A 12,819-nucleotide genomic window follows, 5' to 3' on the forward strand; every position below is an offset into this window, starting at 1 on the left:
TAATAAACACATAACATGTGATCAGAGCCGGATTAAATAAATGAACTACACTAGGCAGGCTGCATTTTTTTGCCCCCCCCCCCAGTCGATGTTATTTAATGAACTGAAATCTGAAACTTACCAAAGTTACTAATAAAAGTTCATTCACATTTTACATAGCCTAGTTTTTGGTTACAAATTGGTTGTTTATATGCCAGAATAAGTCATGTGTTGTATGTTAAATATTCTATCAGACTTTTTTTTGTTATTAATAATTTATATCTCATTACACAGCTGTATTAAATGATAATAAATTATCCTCATCTTATCTATTGGGAGTGTCAATGTTAAGGCAGTAGTACCAGTAAATAACCACTAGGTGTCATTAAACTATGTAAACAGAGCAAATATATTTATCTTATTTGCTCTGTCTTTAACCAGTAGCTAGCTGTCAATTTTTATTGGGGGACAATGGGGGGGTCCTGGTCATTTCAAGGAGGTTCTCAAGAAAACAAAAAATGCAGTGGACAGCTAGTAACTGCATATTACTGCTACTAAACAGCAAAATACAACTACTTTGTTTTTAATTAATTAATCAATCGCAGTGTGCAAATAATATCCTTTAATTGCCATAGCCACACCCCCATGACACAAAACACCCATGACAGAACACATATTTACAAAATAGTATCTACTCTCATACTCTCACCACTTCTGCCCAGTTTCCCCCTCCTGTCTTCTTCTCTGCTCCTCTACTCTCCAGTGTCCTCCTGTCATCTTCTCTGCTCCTCTTAAGTCTCCATTCTCCACTTGTCTTCTCTCCATTCTCCACTTGTCTTCTCTCCATTCTCCACAGCTGTGATTTACTGCAACATATGAGTTTATTGTACCCAAGAATAGGTTAGTATTTATGCTAACAACAGCAACACAATAGAAAGAGATTCACTTTTCTCACATTACTGACCGCTCTTTTGTCCAGTCTCCTCCAGTCTTCTTCTCTGCTCCTCTACTCTCCAGTCTCCACCTGTCTTCTTCTCTGCTCCTCTACTCTCCAGTCGCCTCCTGTCTTCTTCTCTGCTCCTCTACTCTCCAGTCTCCTCCTGTCTTCTTCTCTGCTCCTCTACTCTCCAGTCTCCTCCTGTCTTCTTCTCTGCTCCTCTACTCTCCAGTGTCCTCCAGTCTTCTTCTCTGCTCCTCTACTCTCCAGTGTCCTCCTGTCTTCTTCTCTGCTCCTCTACTCTCCAGTCTCCTCCTGTCTTCTTCTCTGCTCCTCTACTCTCCAGTCTCCTCCTGTCTTCTTCTCTGCTCCTCTACTCTCCAGTCTCCTCCTGTCTTCTTCTCTGCTCCTCTTTTCTCCAGTGTCCTCCTGTCATCTTCTCTGCTCCTCTTAAGTCTCCATTCTCCACTTGTCTTCTCTCCATTCTCCACAGCTGTGATTTACTGCAACATATGAGTTTATAGTACACAAGAATAGGTTAGTATTTATGCTAACAACAGCAACACAATAGAAAGAGATTCACTTTTCTCACATTACTGACCACTCTTTTGTCCAGTCTCCTCCAGTCTTCTTCTCTGCTCCTCTACTCTCCAGTCTCCTCCTGTCTTCTTCTCTGCTCCTCTACTCTCCAGTCTCCTCCTGTCTTCTTCTCTGCTCCTCTACTCTCCAGTGTCCTCCAGTCTTCTTCTCTGCTCCTCTACTCTCCAGTGTCCTCCTGTCTTCTTCTCTGCTTCTCTACTCTCCAGTGTCCTCCTGTCTTCTTCTCTGCTCCTCTTTTCTCCAGCCTCCTCCTGTCTTCTTCTCTGCTCCTCTACTCTCCAGTCTCCTCCTGTCATCTTCTCTGCTCCTCTACTCTCCAGTCTCCTCCTGTCATCTTCTCTGCTCCTCTACTCTCCAGTCTCCTCCTGTCATCTTCTCTGCTCCTCTACTCTCTAGTGTCCTCCAGTCTTCTTCTCTGCTCCTCTACTCTCCAGTGTCCTCCAGTCTTCTTCTCTGCTCCTCTACTCTCCAGTCTCCTCCTGTCTTCTTCTCTGCTCCTCTACTCTCCAGTGTCCTCCAGTCTTCTTCTCTGCTCCTCTTCTCTCCAGTCTCCTGTCATCTTCTCTGCTCCTCTTTTCTCCAGCCTCCTCCTGTCATCTTCTCTGCTCCTCTACTCTCCAGTCTCCTCCTGTCTTCTTCTCTGCTCCTCTACTCTCCAGCCTCCTCCTGTCATCTTCTCTGCTCCTCTACTCTCCAGTCTCCTCCTGTCATCTTCTCTGCTCCTCTACTCTCCAGTCTCCTCCTGTCATCTTCTCTGCTCCTCTACTCTCCAGTCTCCTCCTGTCTTCTTCTCTGCTCCTCTACTCTCCAGTCTCCTCCTGTCTTCTTCTCTGCTCCTCTACTCTCCAGTCTCCTCCTGTCTTCTTCTCTGCTCCTCTACTCTCCAGTGTCCTCCTGTCTTCTTCTCTGCTCCTCTACTCTCCAGTCTCCTCCTGTCATCTTCTCTGCTCCTCTACTCTCCAGTGTCCTCCTGTCTTCTTCTCTGCTCCTCTACTCTCCAGTCTCCTCCTGTCATCTTCTCTGCTCCTCTACTCTCCAGTGTCCTCCTGTCATTTTCTCTGCTCCTCTTAAGTCTCCATTCTCCACTTGTCTTCTCTCCATTCTCCACAGCTGTGATTTACTGCAACATATGAACAGCAGAAATATGTCTCGACGGCATAATCATAATCTTGTGCTGAAATAATAAAATGTATACAAAAGACAGCTGTTTCAGATATGAATAAACTTGGTTTGTTTCTCATATTTCATTTAATTATAGTAGAACGTATAGCCCAATATTATACATTTAATTTATACTGTATGCATCTTACATTTGATTTTCATATTCACTTTACTTATTCAAAAAAAACTTACATTTACAGATGCTTTCTCCTTAGTTTTGATGTGGTGAAGTCCTCGATGATGTCTTGAAAATCCAGTGCAGTTGTGAATCCATTTTCAATTGCTAACAGAGCAAAGGCATTCAGTTTTTTTCCTGACTGTTGCTCTCCGATGTGTTTTTACTCGTTTCAACACAGAAAATGATCTTTCTCCTGAACAGTTTGCAATCGGTAATGTCAGATACATGCGAAGGCAAATGTCCACATTAGGAAAAGCATCCCTCAAGCCTAGCTCTAGAAATTTCTTGTACATGGCCATGACTGATTCTTCATCTTTTACCATTGACATGAACTGACAAAACTCTGCTGTAAAGTCCTCCTCAAGATCCTGGGGGTATATTTTCTTCAACTTTTCTGTGGCTGCACGGATTTGTTCAATGTTCATTGATTTCCTTTTAGTAAGGAAACCAAATTTCTCCTCCACATTTTTGTATGCATCTTTGCGTTTTTTCAATTCTTGTGACAAGCAGTCACAGATGACATAATGGGTGTCAATCAAGAATGCTTCACGGCCGGAGCGCCGCACCTCTGGACCTGCAGACTCATCAAACATAACTTTCTTTACTCGTCTCCTTTGGCTATCTGCTTTGCATCCCTCTGTCGCTGTGAGAGTCTTGGCCTCTGCTTCATAGACATCAAAATCATTTCTGGCCTGTCCTATGTATTCTATGAGTGAACTGTACAGAATAGGTACAGTACATACATCAATGTGTACCTGTTGCAATGCTTTGCTGGTTACATTGATTCTTCTCAGCAGTTCATCCCACAGCACTGTCACAACTGCAGTTTCAAGGGTTTCCATCACTATTATTAATTGACTTGCCTCATATTGAGCAGCTCTGGGGGTTCCATGGTCAACTTTGATTTCATTCAAAGCATCCTGTATAGCTTTGTAGCCAAATCTCAGAGCTTTTGTTGCATCAGCTCTTGCAGACCATCTTGTGCTGGAAAGGCTCTTCAGTGTCAGACCTTGCTCACATTTTGTCAGATGGGCTGTTAAAATCTCCCACCGCCGACTTGAAGCTGAGAAGAAGTTGTAGAGATTTTGAATGAAGCCAAAAAATGAAACAGCTTCAATGCAACATTCTGCAGCACATGCACCAACTAAATTAAGAGAATGTGCAGAACATGGTATGAAGTCAGCATTAGGATTTTTATTTTTTATTCTTGCTTGGAGACCAGAATATTTCCCTGCCATGTTACTCGCATTGTCGTAGCTCTGCCCACGACAGTCCATCAAATCAATGTCCAGTTCATTTAATTCAAATTTGAGTGTTTCCTCCATGTGTTCTGCAGTATGACCATGTAGAGGTATGAACTCCAAAAATCTCTCAACAGGCTCACCACTTTTCTTCAGGACATATCGAATTATCAGAGTAAGCTGATCAACATGTGTGATGTCAGGTGTTGAGTCCACAATGATGGAGAAATACTTGCCATCTTTTACTTCTTTTACAATGGCACGCAGAACTTTCTTAGCCATCAGCTGAATAAACTCATCACAAACTGTAGAGGACAGGTAACTGGTATGTCCCCTGCCCTTGTTTCCATATCTGGCTAGATGCTCTGACAGAAGCGGATCAAAGTGACTAATTAACTCCAAGCATCCCAAAAAGTTCCCATTGTGGGGTGATCCTATTAACTCATCATCTCCACAGAACGGCAGTCCTCTTGAAGAAAGAAACTGAATAGTTGCCACTATACGTTTCAAAATGTTGAGCCAGTATGCTCTCTCAGACTCCTGTTGCTGTACTATGGTTGAATCTATGCGTGCATTTTTATTTCCAAGTGATGATAGACTCAGCACAGCAGTACGATGATCCATACTATTCTCATGTTCATGCAAGCGATTAGCACAGTTTTTCCAGTCATTATATCCAGTGACAAATCGATTGTCTCTTACACTGAACAACTTGCAGCAGAAACAGAATACAGTTCCAGTAGACGGTGAGTACACTAACCATTTTCTTGACAGCGTTTCTCCATTTAGCTTTTTTCTAAAGAAATGTTCCTTAGTAAGCATCGGTTTACGTCTCCGTATTTCCTCTGTGATGCAGAGAAATCTCCAATATTTTGGGAGGGATGGTTTAGGGCAAAGTACTCACGCATCCTGTCATCAATTTCGCACCATTTTGCAGGATCAGATGGGTAGGTTCTTCTTCTTAATACCCTTTCTGGGTCTGGAGGCTCCTGCTGTATGTTGGGCTCACTTCTGGCTGGCTGCTGTCCTTCCAGTTCTTTCTGCGACTGCGTTGATGTTGATGGCGCAACAACGTCTTCCGTCGCATTTCCCGCCGCATCTTCCACCTCGTCTACGGGCCGTGTCTCCTCCGGCCCGGCCTCTGGCTCTGCTGACTCCAGAGGGTTCACAGCTGTCGGACGGCTGCCCGAGCAGCCCGACAGAAACTTCTTTAAAGCCCCCCGCTGTTTCTTCTTTTGTTCCTCTTCTCTTTTTTTCTTTTTACGTTTTGCTGCACCTGAAAGCATCGCAAAAGTTAACCTAAAACACCTGCTACTAGCTTAATCGTGTCCCGCTCGATGATCCCGCTCCACTCTGACCGCTTCCTTCTCTGACGTCCTTAATTGGGTGGCGCCCAAGTTATAGGCTACTGTGATAGGCTGGCGTTAATGTGATGTAGCTAATGTAACAGTCTATGGTTAAGATAAACATTGTCACTCTTTTTAGTTAATAAATATTGAAATAGATTGTAGAGAGGACGAGTCCTCTCTACAAATTCTATCACAGGACATTTGTACATTTTATTTTTGATTTATTTATTTTTTTATTTTGTCCCTCTGTCTGGGCCCCATCCAGCCAATCGGGCCCTAGGCACGTGCCTACTTTGCCTTTGCGTTAATCCGGGCATGCATGTGATATCTTGTTGTTATTTATTCGTATTTTAATCTTGTTTGTTTTTATCTCATCTGTTTTTCTTTGACGTAAAGCTAATTATGTGTCTGTTGCTGCTGCCTCTTGGCCCGATCGTCGTTGTAAATGAGAATGAGTTCTCTATCGACTCATCTGTTTAAATAAATAACATTTTAAGTTGTTTCTTCAAATGCACAAACAAGTAAAATAATTTTCCTTTTTGACGTTTCATTATCTAAATACGTTTTATTTACTTATTTTTATATTCTTTATTTAACCAGGATGCTTCCATTGAGATTAAAGTTCTCAGTTTTGAGGGAGTCCTGGCCAAAAGGCAGCAAAATATACAATCACAACATTTCTGTTACAGTTATGTACAAAATTATAGAAGGCAGTTACAACCAGGGACGTGGGACAAGAAGTAAGCCACAAGTTGCCTTATGTTGCAATCATCACACTTTCTTTTCCACATGCATTAGGAGAGATTCTGCCACCCCAGTCCCTGTGACAAATCTGAAGATTTTACAAGATGTACACCTTTTTATTCATCCTCTCATGCAGCAAAGTTTCATGTTGACCCCTCCCTAACTTTATCTAAGGCCATCTAACTGACATCCCTCTCTGCTTTCACTCCCTCCTCCAGATAAGATGGGAGACACATTGCCCCATCTGCTTCCTACCCTATCTTCCTTTGCTAAGGCTGCGATGACCTACGCCCTGGCTTTTTCCCTTTGCTTTTAGATGGTCTAGTCTGCACCTGGCCTTCGCCTGTTGAGAATCTCCTTCAGCACACGCTGAAACTTCTAGCAGTATCAGCCTGCATAAATCAGATATAGGTCTAACTCAGTGCTAGGCTGTTCCAGTCACAGGTGAGTCATCCATTTGGTATGAGCATCGTTCAGTTCAAAGGGACGTGAGTAACACCCGAACATTGAAATGATTAATATGGGGATTAACATACAGGTGATTAATTATAAGCATATAAATACATGTGTGATCAAACCTTATTTTCACAAAGAATACTGATGATTAACCATAAAAATGAATATATGATTGTCACATATGTGATTAAACATTATTTTCCTTACACAGGCCATCATACAATGAAATGAATCAGAAGTCAATTTAAATGAACAGTTTTTCTGATATATATATATATATATATATATATATATATATATATATGTCACAAACTGAACTCTGAAGACCCGTGAAGACGCCAAACACAGTAAAAATGGATTAAAAAGTCTTTATTTTTAGCAGAGTTAACAGAGTAGGGCGAGACTGAGGCAGGGTCAGAGACAGGCAAGGTCCAAATGGCAGGCAGCGAGCAAGGCAGGAGTCAGGAGATAAAACAAGGTCCAGAGACAAAGATCAGGCAGGGTGGATGGCTGGAGAACTACTGGCAAGGCTGTAATAATCTGGCCGGGAACTGGTGGTTTGCTGGTGAATATATAGTAGGGGAAGCAGGTGTGTGAGATGAGCTGATGAGTGAGGAGCAAGTGAAGTGGATGAAGCTGATGAGGTGTAGGTCAGGTTGCTGTGGAAATCAGGGCTTGGCTGGAGCTTGATGAAGGGACCAGGTGAGCTGAATGAAGGTAGAATGAGGAAGTGGAGGAGGGTGAAGGACGGGAGTCATGACAGAACCCACCCCTCAAGGGCGGATCCAAGATGCCCACAGGAAACCAGAGCAGGGCGGGAAGGGGACCAGGAGGGAGGGCCAGAGTAGGGTGGGAGGAGGGAGACCAGGAAGAAGGGCCAGAAGAGTCTGGGGGGCCGGCGACGGGGAACCAGGAGCCGGGACTGCGGGAGTCTGGGGATAGAGGACACCGGACTACGACTAGGAGGGGACACCGGACTACGAGGGGACTCTGGGCTAAGGCACTGAGAGGACACTAGAGGACGAGGACTAAGAGGGGACACTAGGCTTAGACTAAGAGGGGACACTAGAGGACGAGGACTAAGAGGGGACACTAGGCTTAGACTAAGAGGGGACACTAGGCTTAGACTAAGAGGGGACACTAGAGGACGAGGACTAAGAGGGGACACTAGGCTTAGACTAAGAGGGGACACTAGAGGACGAGGACTAAGAGGGGACACTAGGCTTAGACTAAGAGGGGACACTAGGCAGACTGAGAAGGGACACTAGAGGACGAGGACCAAGAGGGGACACTAGAGGACGAGGACAAAGAGGGGACACTAGAGGACGAGGACAAAGAGGGGACACTAGAGGACGGCTAAGCGGGGACACTAGAGGATGGCTGATTGGCCCAAAGACAAGGCGTACGCTTAGAGGAAACGGTGCTTTTGCTGCAGCAGCTCCGATTGTGGAATGGGTTTACTTTAAATGTCAGACAGGCCTCTTCACTGATTTAAACACCTGCTTAAACTCGCCTCCTCTCTGGCCTTAACACCATCTGACATGTTGGCTTTTAGCTAGTTTTGGATCATTTTTTTGATTTAAATAGCATTTTTATTTAGTTTGAACCATATTTGAATCTGCTTAGTTTATTGTTTGAACTCTTTGGCTGTTTTCAGTCCAGTTATATTGTTTTATTGTTGATTCTGTTGTTCTGTGTGCAGGACTTTGTTCCTGCAGGTGTTTCAAGTGTCATACAAATAAAGTTGGTATAATTAGTGAGTTCAAAGAAGGCTGCTTTCTTCACTCTTTATGTTATTTTGGATTATCACACTATCAACATGATTAAATGTTATAATTAGGGCAGATTAAAGCTACTCGAGGAGCGGAAACATTTGTTGGAATTCTCCTTTCTGAATCAGAAACTTAAAAAGGGAACCAACTTCAGTTTGATACAAAACAGGCAATAAAATCCAAACCAAACATTCAAAAGAAAGAAAAAAGAACATTTTTAAAACAGCGTTCCAGTTAGCTTCAGTTTAGTAAGTAGTAAATCTAAAGATTACAGAATAATGCGCGCACACACACACGTCTTTAAAGCCCAGTTCTGGATGTGAACCCATCCTTCTGAACGTTCCACACTCCACCTGCTACCAGCTGGTATGAAAGTAAACATCTTCATATTCAGAGGATTCCCACTGATTACACACATTTAATCCTAAAATATCTGTTGTTCCATCACTCTATAAAGGCATTTCTGACTGGTGTTAGCATCAGAGTAACTGCTGCTAACGACGTTTTCCTTATTGTCTAACTATAAATGAATAGAAACTTTATTTAGGTGGCTGTGTTAAACATGATGGTTGTGTGGAGTCAAAGTGCTGAACCTCTTCCCTGCTGTTGGCTTGTAATTGACACTAATTGTGTGAAACACTTTGTGGTTTTGGCCATGAAAGGTGATAAATAAACAAACTTGATCTACTTTCTGAGTCTCTTGCAAGCTTATAAAAGTGAATATTTGTCATTTGCAAATAATGTGAGGGCTCAATATATTTTATTTAAAGTTTTAACATTTTCATCAACAAAGTTTCTTTTATTTTTACTGTAAGAGCAAACATGCCTGTTGTGGGAGCCATTTTAACTGAAGGTGTAGTTATTGGTTTTGACACTAGATGAAGGCAAACCCACTGAACTTTTGAACAAGTCTCTGTTAATCATGGTGCAAATGGGCACAGGTGTGTTGGATGGAGACAGGGGCAAACAGTTTTGGACCGTGCTGAAGCAGGTTAGATTTATGTTGGAGCTTACAGAAAGAATTGATTGGGGTTGACTGTTGGGGGAGGATCGACAGACGAGTGGAGCGAAATTTGAAAGATTACGGTTTGTTTCTGGATTTTGACGACGGATTTCGGATCACGGACTTTGGTGGCTGGCATAAGCTGGTGTGTGAATGGCTGGAATGGCGTCTCAGGAGGAGGATGAGGACAAAATGGAGTTTGGTGAATGGACCCAGGTTTCTAATGGCGGAAGAGCAGGTAGAGGGAGGAGCAGGAGAGATGGGGAGTGTGTGTTTGGCTCACAGACCAGTAAACGGGGTTTGGAGGAGATCAGTTCTGATGAAGGTACGAATGTTGTCCGGTAAAAGATAGTTAGAGAAGGTTTCAAAATAATCGTGAGGTTCAGAAAGGAAGATGAGAAGGTTCAGTTGAGCCCAATTGCTTTGACATGAGAATTGAAAAAGAAGTTTGGGGAGGTTCAGCTGGCCAAAATTCTAAGGGATGGGAACTTGCTGATAGTAGTGAAGACGGACGAACAGAAAAGGAAAGTACTAAACGTTGAAAGTATTTGTAAGAAGACAGTGAGTGAAAAAAGGGTACTCGGAGAAAATAAGGTGACACGGGGGGTGATTACTGGAATACCGGTGGAGGAAGATCTGGATAAACTTAAGCTGAGTATTCGGGGTGGTGAAGTGAGCCGGGTGAAAAGACTGTTAAAAACAATAGCTGGAGAGAAGGTTGAAAGTCTGTCCATACTTTTGGAGTTTCAGGAGGATGTCCTTCCGAAGAGAGTTAGAATAGGGTGCATGAGCTTCCCTGTTAGAGCTTTTATCCCTCCACCCATTAGATGTTATAAATGCCAGAGGTATGGACATATTGCGGCAGTTTGCAAAGGGAAACAGAGGTGCCCTAAGTGTGGAGGTGATCACAGATATGAGGAATGTGGAGGGAATGTACAAGACAATGCTGCAACTGTGGGGGGCAGCACAGGGTGAGTTATGGGGGCTGTGAGGTCAGAAGGATGGCAGTGCAGGTTGAACAAATAAAAGTGGTTCATAACGTCAGCTACGCAGAGGCTCTGAAAAGGGCGCGGATTGGAAAGGATGAGGCTAGAAAAGTTCAAACGCAGTCGCCATCAGATTTTGTGCGAATACAGGAAACTCGCGCAGGATTGACAGTGGAGAAGATTATTTTGTTCATGGCGTATGTCATAAACTGTTCGGATCAAGTGAAACACAAAACAGAGAAAATAAAAATAATTGTGAAAGGAGCAGAGAGATTTTTTGACATTAAAGACATTTCTTGGGAACATATCATTAAAAGACTTGGGGAGGAAGGGAAAGCGGGAGGTCCTGGTGACAGGACAGCATGATTATATTACAATGGAATGCCAGAAGTTTGATTGCAAATGGACAGGAATTTAAGGGATTTATCAATAAATACAAATTAAAACCTGACATAGTATGTGTTCAGGAGACATGGCTAAAACCTAATTTAGATTTTGTTATTGCAGGTTATGATGGTATCCGTAGGGACAGAAAGGAAGGTAATGGAGGAGGTTGTATGACGTTTGTGAAACGAGGAACTCGGTATAGGACTGTAAATATAGGTTCGCAGTTGGAATACATAGTTATTGAAATCTGGTCGAGAAATTGTAATTTTAAAGTAATCAATTTTTATAATCCAGGCAACAGGGTGTTGAATATGGATGAACTAGATACGCAGTTAGAGGGAAAAGTAATTTGGTGTGGGGGCTTCAATGCACACAGTTCCTCATGGGGCAATAGCGATGATAGGAATGGGGAAGTTATTGAGGAACTGATGGAAACAAAAAATTATGTATGTTTGAATGATGGAAGTGGTACACGATTAAATGTTGGAGCTGGTACAGAATCAGCAATTGACCTCACATTAGTGTCAGATTCATTAGCAGGTTTTTGCTCGTGGCGGGTGATTAAAGACACAACTATTGGTAGTGACCATTATCCTCTACTGACTGAACTTGAGGTGAACAATGTGATACGGGGATTGTACAAAATTGGTGTTTTGGTAAGGCAGATTGGGAAAAATTTAAAGTTATTTGTTACCAGGAAATGGAAAAAATAGATTTGACAGTTGATGTTGATGCATTGAATTTTTCTGTTTGCACTGCAGTTTTGAAGGCAGCAAACCAGGCGATAAGGAAGAAAGAAGGTATGAGAATAAAGAAGATAGTACCCTGGTGGACACAGGATTGTGATGAAATTATTAAGGGTCGAAATAAGGCTTTTAAAATTTTAAAGAGGAATCACAGTTTTGTTAATTAAATGGGATATAAAAAATTACAGGCTGAGGTAAGAAGAACTGTTAAAAATGCAAAGAAGGAGTATTGGAGGGGCTTTTGTCATTCAGTGGGGAGGGAGACAAAATTACAAAATGTTTGGTCAATGGTTAGAAGAATGAATGGCATAAGAAAAGAGTATGGTTATCCGATATTAAATGATGGTGACGTACTAGCAGTAACAGACGAAGAGAAGGCTAATTTGTTAGCTAGGACATTTGTTAAAATTCATAGTTTAAATAATGTTAGTGTAGAAGGTCAGAGAGGCAGAGAACGTACATTTCTGGAAAATGTAGAGTTGTTGGAACAGGGTGAGGATGATGATAACTTGTTAAATATTTTATTTACAAAAACAGAATTAGATCGAGTTTTGCAAAAATCCAAGGTATCAGCAACAGGAAAGGATCAGGTTTGTTATATTATGATAAAACATTTTAGTGGTACAGCTAAAGAAATTTTATTAGAACTATATAATAGTTTGGGAGGGTGGGATATTGCCACAAAGCTGGAAGGAAGCAGTGGTTGTACCCATAGGAAGACCAGGAAGAGATACCAATCCAGGAAACTATAGACCTATAGTGTTAACATCTAATATTTGTAAGATTATGGAGTGCATGATAAATGAAAGATTAATGTACTACATTGAAAGTAAGGGTTACTTGTCTAACTATCAGAGTGGTTTTAGAAGAGGAAGGAATACAATGGATCCTGTTTTGTGTTTGGAACATGAAGTTAGGAGGGCACAAATAAACAAGGAGAGTGTAGTTGCTGTCTTTTTTTATATTGAAAAAGCTTATGATACATTATGGAGAGTAGGCCTTTTAATTAAGATCAAACAAATGGGTATTGATGGGCGTATGTTTAAGTGGATCAAGAACTTTTTAATGGGACGACAAATTCAAGTGAGAATTGGGAAGATTTTGTCTGAAAAGTTTCCTGTGGAAAATGGTACACCACAAGGTAGTATCGTGAGCCCATTACTGTTTTCTATAATGATAAATGATGTTTTTAATGGTATAAGAGATGGGATGGGGTTTTCACTTTTTGCAGATAATGGGGCAGTATGGTATAGAGGGAAAAACGTAGAGTTTATTGAAAA

At 42.0% G+C, this 12,819-nt stretch overlaps 1 protein-coding gene across 1 annotated transcript in view; it reads left to right on the top strand.

Annotated features, from left to right (window-relative positions):
* LOC139069967 (uncharacterized) overlaps window positions 1–12,819 on the top strand; it is a 474,557-nt gene that overhangs the window by 446,507 nt on the left and 15,231 nt on the right. The window lies entirely within an intron of this gene.

Source organism: Nothobranchius furzeri, chromosome 5 (genome assembly GCF_043380555.1).
Source record: "Nothobranchius furzeri strain GRZ-AD chromosome 5, NfurGRZ-RIMD1, whole genome shotgun sequence".
Taxonomy (NCBI): Eukaryota; Metazoa; Chordata; class Actinopteri; order Cyprinodontiformes; family Nothobranchiidae; genus Nothobranchius; species Nothobranchius furzeri.